The sequence below is a fragment of the Lepidochelys kempii genome, chromosome 3 (genome assembly GCF_965140265.1).
Source record: "Lepidochelys kempii isolate rLepKem1 chromosome 3, rLepKem1.hap2, whole genome shotgun sequence".
NCBI lineage: Eukaryota > Metazoa > Chordata > Testudines > Cheloniidae > Lepidochelys > Lepidochelys kempii.
In genome coordinates, this window is record NC_133258.1 from 95,752,109 (window position 1) to 95,761,998 (window position 9,890).

A 9,890-nucleotide genomic window follows, 5' to 3' on the forward strand; every position below is an offset into this window, starting at 1 on the left:
GGCTGAAACATGAAGGGGCATACGAATGTTTAGCATATCTGGCATGTAAATACAATGCCGGCTACAAAAGTTCAATGCGAACGCCTGTTCTCACTATCTGATGACATTGTAAATAAGAAGTGGGCAGCATGATCTCCCGTAAATGTAAACACACTTGTTAGTCTTAATGATTGGCTGAACGAGAAGTAGGACTGAGTGGACTTGTAGGCTCTAAAATTTTGCATGGTTTTGTTTTTGAATGCAGTTATGTAATTAAAAAAATCTACATTTGTAAGTTGCACTTTCATGCTAAAAAGATTGCATTACAGTACTTTTATGAGGTGAATTGAAAAATACTGTTTCTTTTGTTTACCATTTTACAGTACAAATATTTGTAATAAAAATAAATATAAAGTGAGCAGTGTACACTTTGTATTCTGTGTAGTAATTTAAAACAATATATTTGAAAATGTAGAAAAACATCCAAAATATTTAATAAATTTCAATTGGTATTCTATTGTTTAACAATGCAATTAAAACTGCAATTAATCGCAATTCAATTTTTTAATCGTGATTAATTTTTTTGAGTTAATCACGTGAGTTAACTGCAATTAATCTACAGCCCTAATCCATTTCATACCCTTGGTGCCAAATGACTTCTACAGTCAGTGTACAGAGAGACACAAACCACAGCAGTGTCTCACCATACATTCCCCCACCTTTTCTTTTTTAAATGTTTCAGCAACTGGTGACTTAACTTTCCCTGGCTTCTGTTGCTGCTTTTCCAACTGACTGAAGGAGCCTCAGGAACTTTGTAGGCTCTTGGTATGGGTGATTGTAATGGGTTTCCACTCACTGCAAGAGCACACCACCTGGTCAAGCATGGGAAAGCAGCTTTCTTTCGGTATGGTGCCCTGTGCCGATGGTCAGTCTGTTGCTGTGGTGATCTCTCTTCTTGTAATTCATAGTGCTCTCTCTTTACGACTCTGTCCTCCGGATAGGTCACTATATTGCTCCCACTTCTGGGATATCAAAGTGTCACCAAACCAGCTGTCCAGATGGCACCTCCAGCAGTCCTGCACCACTTCACAGTGGCTGGTAGGGTAAGCCAGGGCCTTCCTCTACACTGGGTTCCAGCCCAGGGACCCTATAACCAGCAGCCAAGGTCTACACAGTCACCCTCCATGTTGCTAGTTCCCTGGACTGCTTCCTACCCTTCCTTCTCACGATTTCTTTCTTCACAACTCCTCCGGGGTTGACCCTTGTTCCAGGGCTAGGATCCCAGACTTATTCTCCCTCCTGGGTTTCTTCCCTCCACCTTTCTGCTCCCAGAGAGTGACTACATACTCTCCCCTTGTAGTCCCCTCACTATTACTCTTTATATTCCTTACCCAGCTTTCCCCCAGCTGGGCTCCATCAGGAATTAGTTTTTATAAATCCCAGGGCCTCCCATCAGGTGCAACTGCAAAGGTTAATTGGCCTCTTCTGGGCCACCTTAATCCCTTCAGGGCTGGAGTGGGGTGAACACTCATCACAATAGTATTTGAGATTTGCTTATCTACTTTCTGCTATTTTTACCTTGAAATAGGCTGATCTTTCCTCCATTTTCAAGCTGATGTTATTGCTTATAGGGTCTTTGTCAAGTTTGTTTTCCACAATTCCTTAATTCACTTTCCTTGTTTAATCATTTCAGAAAAGTAACTCTCTTTCTAAACTTTTCACTTCCAACTGGCAAATATTACTACTCCCTATATCTTTTATTAAGTACAAATCAGCCTGACACCATTTATTTCCTTATTTGTGGCTCAGCACTATGGAATACAGCTGCATTACTCAGGGTACAGTATAATTATTGGTTTTAACATGTGTTCACTCTGACTGTGGTACAGGTGTGTGTGTACAGGTATGCAGGAGAACACAAGTCACTATAGGACCTGTTATTATTTGTGGGGGTTTTTTTATTCCTCTGCAACAACTTAAAAAAAACCCTCAACTCTGACTCCAGAAGGCAGAAAATTGTAACATTGCTGAGATTAGGCTTTGTGCTGTGATCTGTTTTAAAGGTACGCTATACTCTGAATGCATGTGACAATCATATAAACGACTGCATGTGGACAAGGCAAGGTTTAACAAACCAAACAGCTGAATTGTTGAGACAGTCAATGGTTTCTGAGTCAACAGTGTTCAGCTTGGGAAGACCTCTGGGGAGCTCACCACAAAAAGTGCAACCATCCAGTATGTGTGCAGCATCCTCCACAGCATGACAGATGCTCCAGACGTGGTCGGTCTTGACACAGCAAACCATGCCACACCTGAACCTATTAAGCTGCCTCCAGAATCAGTATGGGAGCCCAAAGCCAGATAGCCATTCATGTCGTCTGGTGATGATGTGGGAGTTCCTGGTAGTGGCAGCAACTCCCCCCGCACCACAGTGAGCTGATGTAGTTATCAGCTGGTTGGAGATTGTACAACACTGTCCAGATACAATTACTGCTACACAGTCAGTGGCAGGGTTCATCACATCCCATGTATCTCTGAACAGTAGCAAGTGTGGCATATGCTGTACTTGGTGATCAGTTTGTTGGTCGCATTCTGATGCTGGATGTTAGGTAGAGGAATATTGGCAAGGACTGGTGACCATACAAGTTTTGTTGGCTTCAACCTGCCTGTCCAGGTATGATTAAGATGTGTGTCTACTAGTCTAGTGTGGGCAGAGTTTAACTAAATTGGGGCACAATATCTCCAAATGAGTAGCAGCGCAAGAGCCCCAAACTGCAGTGTTTGTGCATTGGTTCCCCAGGTGGATCCTACCAGCTTATTCAGTAGACAGTTTTTGCTCTTGATCTTTTGAGCTCCTTTAGTGAGATGGTATTTGCGTGGGAATGTGAGATCTAGGGTGACTCCTAGATACACTGGCTTAGGATCGTGTGCCAACTGCTGACCATTCAAACAGAAGTTAAGCTCAAGTTGGCTCTGAGCATGGTGTAAGTCGAAGTACGTTGACATGTCTGATGTACTTGGCTTGTGTCTCCATTTCTTGCAACAGTCAGTCATGGCAGCCACATCATTGTTCAGGTTCTCTTCAATCCTTTGGAAGTCACAGTCACTTGAGGCCAAACCGATATTGTCAGTGTGCCTGAATTTCCTGGAGATGGTGTTCAGTAGGTCATTGGTGAATACATTAGATAATGTTAAATTAAATGTCAATTAAATCATGTTTCTTAGTGCAGTACAACTAAATGGAGGTGACAGTAGTCTGAGTCAGTAGATGTGTTTATACTATAGGTATGTCATCAACCTGGAAAATCTAATTTATAATACCAATGGACTAAGTCATTGAATGGTGCTGATTATCTTAGTTAACTACACTCAGATGGCTGCCACTGGGAGGATTCTACTTTGAGGAACACTGCAAAAATATTACTAAGAGTATGGCATCTGGGAAAAGGACTAAGTTCCCATGAATGCAATGATTACCACCCTCTCCCAAACACAAAGCTTTTAAAATTAAAATATAAATCAGAGGAATTTCAGTTTTTATTTTATGGTCCAGCTTATTGCTTTTTAATCACTCAGTCCAGAGTGGCTGGGAAAATAGCTCTAGGCATTTAAAAAAATGTTTAAAATGTAGCTTTTGTATTCAAGAATGCACTCTACCGGCACTGCAAAATATGAAAATGGAACAAAATCTAAACTGAAACCCTCTGCCTCTTCTTTCTCCACCATCCATCTTTTTACCTGTCCTCCGTGTTTTGCCACCTCCAGTTTTCTGCTTCTGCAGTTTAGTGTTTTCTCTTTTTTTCTATTTTCACTGTTTACATTTTTACTCTCATCTTTTCTTCTCTTAGCTAAATTACCTCTCCCTCTGCCTACTTTCTCTCTCTCTCTCTCTCTCCCCATTTCACCTTCCTCCTTTTCTGGAATGATGTCATTTTGAAGATGACTTTGTTGGGAGCAGACTCCAAACCTGGCAAGCAATCTCTGAGCTGAATGACAGTGAAAGCACAGTTATTCATTCTGGGGCTGGGGTGACAGTAGGTAACAGTTCCCAGTTCTGTAACTGTGCCACTGGTAGTTAAATTCAAACTGCCTGGTTGTCCTGTTTCTGCCTGTGGTCCAGATCTTGAATTCCTCCCTAGTCCATCATTGAGAAAGTGTCCAGATGCTTTCCCACCAAATGTCCATAGTTTGATAATATCCTGGAATTCCCGTATGGTCTTCACAACCATTTTATGATGATTGGGCAATGAAAGGCTATTGTGCTAACTAAAGTCAATGAAAGCTTAGATGTTGTTAGCTGAAATCAATAGGACTCTTGTGCTTGGAGTAGCTTCAGATAATAAGACTGTACAGGCATCAAGGAGGAAGAGTATTTTCACTTACATCTGTTAAGTCACTTGGATTTTTCATCTGTTGAAATTGTGTCCTCTGCCCTACAGGAAATGATTCTCTTCTTTTTGAATGGTGTTGTCTTTACCCCTTTCCCTCTGCGTAGCACCATGCAGGCAAAATTCAATGGGGAAAGAAGTGCTGAGACTGACAGTGATGTTGCCTTCTTCAGAGCTATAACAAGGAACTCAGATGGTTATGTGGAACATGTGGTTACCCAAGTGAGATGTTTCTCCAGGACAGCCAGAGCAGGGAAAAAGCACAGCCAAGACTCCTTTCTGATTTCAACATCTGAACGATTCAGTAAAGTAGGTTGAACAGCCTGTTATCCATTATAAAGTAAGGAGAGTGGATTATGGTATCATCTGGTTTAAAGATCCAGAGTTGTTACCCTTTTCCATCAATGATCAGATGTGGGCAACATGAGGTTTTATATCATAAACAAACAAAAAAACATTGCCCACTGTGGCAAGAAAAGCAGGAGAGCTTTCATTGTGAAGGAGGACTGACTGCAGTGTCTTAAAGAAACTATTGTAAACAAAGAAGCAGACTGGAGAACATTTAACAGGAAAATAGCATCCTGACCCTCTCTGGGTTAAATGCTATCAATCAAGTTTAAATTTAGCTCCTACACAGTCCCAGATGAAAAGGAGACAGCCAGGGCAAGGAAAGCTTAACGCCTGAGAATATTTTTACTGCAGGATAAGGAAAACAAGCCTAAAGTCAACAATGGGCGGCCTGTAAAAACAAATAGCGCTGATGAGAACAGCACTGCCACCAGAAAGCTTTTTAGCAACCAGATGCTGCCACCAGAGCTTTCTCTCTGCTGTTTCCTTGCTGACTACCCATCGCCCAACTGATACCACAGCAACTCTGACTCAGCTGCTGCTTCCCTCTCTGTGTAACTAATGAGCACTTGCCAATACCCACACAATGCACGCCCTCAATGTAAAAAGCGTTTCCTTAGGGTGAACTGGGCTGAGGTGGTTTACGTGAGAAATTTGAGCAGGAAATGTCTAAGCAGTTGCAATTATACATATATATGTAGTATGTGTGTATATATATTATAATACGTAAGTACGTACACACACACGCACAATATACTGGACTTTCTGTGTGTGTGAGTGAGTGAGTGAGTGAGAGATCTAACATAGATAACTGTCCTTCCCTTCCCCTAAGATAAAGCAGAGGGAGGGGGAAGTCTGGACTTAAAATGATTACACCGAACACTGCAATGACCACCCCAGCTCCCCAGCAAACATGCACATTTTCAGAAATCATGTGAATTCCAAAGCAAAAGGCCCTTCTGTCACCACCTATTCATTGACTAATACGTTCTGTCAGAGCACGCTATTATGGCCAGACGGTAACTTGATCCTCCACTTCCTTCTGGGGTTCCGCATCGTATTTTGTCCACCCCCTCAAGGTATGGGAGAAACACAGCCATGTTCTGGCATGGAGCTGGGATATTTGGTGAATCAGTAAAGAACAGGAAACTATTTTCAGCCAAAAATATAAATACTAAAAATCAGCATTGAGGTACCGCAAGATTTAGACACCCAAGTGTCCATTTACACACTTAATTTTGAAATACGGGCCCTGTGGCTGTCATACCGAGTCACAAGGATTTCCTTTTTTGAGACCAGCATACAGTGTAGTATGGCTTCTTAAATTGTGGTGCAGTGTCAGGTCCTACACAAGTGGGTTACACCTGCAAAAGGTACTACTGGATACCAAGCATGTTATCAAATTCCCCTACCACCTTTGTCCATCCCACCAAACTCCCATGGACATGGCTGTAACAATTTCTCGGTAGGACCCCAAGTAACAAGAAATGTAAACTCCTTCTTGATAAACTACACAACTTCTCCCCCACTTCTCTATATTCCATGTCTTCCCTCTCTCTGCACAACCCTAGCAAAATATCGGTTTCATCTCCGACTCGCCACCCATTCATGCCCACAAGCAGACAACACCACAGAGATAAGACATCCTAGGGCCTTGGCATCTTACAACCCACACACCCATTCCCAGTCATCCTCTATAATCATTCATATCCACCTATTGGTAGAGCGCTACGCGGATACAAAATTTGTATCTGCATTCGATCCGCAAACATGGTCTGAGGATATCTGCAGATTTGCTGGACTCTTCCCATTGGGTTTCTCTAAATTAGCAAAAACATGTTAGCTAACCTTGACCTAACCACAACATTTCCCCTCATGTAGACACAAGTTAATACCTTCTAACTTTGATTGAGCTGTTCAAGGTCAACCCTAGGCATTTTAGATAAAGACAGGGTTCAATCCTGTGCTGTATTTGAAATCAGTGTTAAAACTCCCATTGACATTAACAGAGTAGGATCTGCCACTAATTTTATCCTTGATTTTCATATTTGATGCCCTGATATATTAGAAAATCTAAGAGGAAAGATCACCTCACAAAAATACACTTGTTGTATCTCCATATGTATTATATACATGTACATATACTTTGTATGGGGCCATAGTCTGATTTTAGCTATATTGGTTGAAATCCAGAGTCTTACTGTGAAAGTCAACGGGGTTACTCAGGAATCAAATACACTTGTTTATTTGTTTAGATTTATGCAATAAAAAAGGGGGCACCTATCCAAGTATTGGACCAACCCTGCCACAAATTACAAAAACAAATAAAATTAAATAGGGAGAAGAACAAAAATATAAGTGAGATCAGAATTTGACTTGTATCTTTTCAATACACTTGAAGTCAAGTTTATTGAAAATCGATCACTCTTATATATGCACCGACAATTTACTTTTTGGGAAAGAATTGTGTTGTAGCAGCCAGTTACAGGGTAGCTTAAGAAATACAGGTAAAACATTAAACACATTTTGTCATCAAATAAGGAAGCCTAATATTCAAGAATCTCCAACTATACTTAATAGAGGCAGTACCTTAGTTTTTTTCTGCCTTCAGCTTGATTTTCTCATTAGTATGAGTTGCTTGATAGATGTTAACATTCTGCAATTAAATGCAGATTAAAATTAAGGGCCTGATCCTGGCCTCACTGATATGATAGTTTTGCTACTAACTTCAAAGGGAGCAAGAGCAATATCAGAATGGTATTTTCTCTCAAACTCTTTCCCTACCTCTGCTGCTTGCTTATCTCTTGGTTGCAATTGGGATACTTCTAATGTTTGCTATGGGGACAGTTAGGACACCACAAACTGAGAAAGGGCAGGGCAATAAAGAGCAAGACCAATGAGAAAGTTTAAAAAGATCCTACTGTTCTGCATATGTTCTTATAACATATGATAACAAAACTAAAAAAGAACCCTGTGATGGGTCTGGGACCTTTGGGGTGTCATCTGATGTACTGGGATGCCACTGAGTCAGCCTATTCTGCCAGCCTGGGTCCCCTTTACCTGGCTTGCTGGGTTAGGCTCAGAAGCCTCTTCCAGCCAAGCACACAGCCAGTCTCCACCCAACTGCACAGAGAGACAGACATCAACCCGGGAAAGATTCAGCCTTAGGGGCTCGCCCCAATGCTCTGGTGTCCACTCCCTTTAAGGGGTAGAAACCCAAAGGTTTTATTAAATTCGCCCCCTCCCTCAATGTGGAGGGAGATATGCACAACTTCTTGCTCCCCCCGACTCAGTTAGAAATTACATAAACTGGGTTATATTATAAACAAGAAATAAGTTTATTAACTACAAAAGGTGAATGTTAAGTGAATATAAGAAATGACAGAACAAAGCATATTACTGACCAAATAAAGCAAAATATGCATGCTAAGCTCAATATCCATAAGAAATAGGTTACAAAATGTAAATTCTCACCCTAAATGTTATTTTAGGCAGGTTGCAAATTTTCTGTGGTTTACAGTTCCAGTTATATTCCTTTTCAGACTGGACCCATCTCAGTCTGGACTCCCCCCTTGCCTTCCCTTCAGGTGGCTTCAGCAGTCTTTCTTCTTGGGCAGATTGGCCATGGAGAGGAGGAGTTTCATTTCCTTTCTCCCCACCCTTAAATAGGATTTACATAAGGCGGGAATCTTTTGTTTCCCAAACTTGACCCTCCCCCCCCCCCTTCCCTTCCAGTGGAAAGTTACAAGAAGTCCCAGGTAATGTCTAGTATCAGGTGATAAGACCGCCTGACTCTGTAGTATCACAGCGTTCATGAGTCAGTGGCAGTATGGAGTGGCCGCAGGAAGGCCAAACCTTTTCACAGTCCATTGTCCTCACTGATGGACCATCAGCCCTGTCTGGCTTTTCCATTGTTGTACCTGAAGTGTTAGCAGTACCCAAAGTAGCATAGTTGAAATACAGATACACAGTCAATATTCCTAACTTCAGGTACAGAAATGATACAGGCATACACATCGGATAATCACATTCAGTAAATTATAACCTTTCCAATGATATCTTACAAGACCCATCTTGCATAAAGTACATCTCAGATATGTCATATTCATATTGTAAGAATATTTTCATAAAGACTATGGGGTGAAACGTCACAACCCTTTCCTCCCCAAAATATAGACTATCAGTAAATTTGTTCCTGTTGAGAATGTTTCAGTTTTCCACAATATAGCAGCAGCTCTTTAATATTCATCTTGCCCCAGCAGTCGAGCTATGGCTCTAGTCAAACTAACAGTCTCTCTCTTTTTTTTTTTTTTAAAAAAGTGTCCTCAGCTACTGAAAAACCGCCCAAAGTTGACAAGGGGAAAAGGTTGAAACTTCCCCACGTTATTACTGTGAAGAATGCGGGAAAACCATAGACAGCACCAGACTGAATGTTTACTGTCAGGAGCATTTAAAAAAGAATCACAGTTGAAATGACATGAGAAACAGCTTTGTCTTGGTATGTCTAGTGGAAACAATGCCAGCAAAAAGCCTTCAAAAGGTCACAGGAGAGCTTTTGGGCACTGGTAAAATGAGACATACATCAGGCAGCACCACACTCCCCCTTCACTTTTACACCTGCGCACAGGAGGACAGTAAACATGCATCTATTATCAGAAAGAAGCGTCTCTCCTCTCTTGGCAAATAAGAGGATCTGGAGCGGGGGAAAGATGCAAAAATGCAGAATAGGGGTAGTTTAGTCTCCATGCCCATCAATCCTTGACCCTAACTTTTGAGACTCTCAACGAGAGTGACAATTGACACTAGCTGCTGTGGTGATTTTATACCTTATAGGACACCTACACCTATGCCAAGTGGGTGTAAACCTCAATCATTCTGATTTCTTGGTAGTACAATGGTACTGGCAAATGACAACACTTGGTGTAGGGTAGAGGAGAATCAGGACCAATGGATTTACTCACCTTACACTGGAGCCCTCTCTCCAAAGGTGCCAGACTTTTTAGATTCTCAGTCTGGAAAACTTCTCTGGAAACTTCTATCATTTCGATTCAAACTCAGTATTTCAGAAAGAACATTATTAGAACCGTTGAAATCTCATATTATTTTGCATACATTAATTAAACCATCATTAATTAAAGATTTATCATTAATTTATCATTAAAGATGGGTAAACTG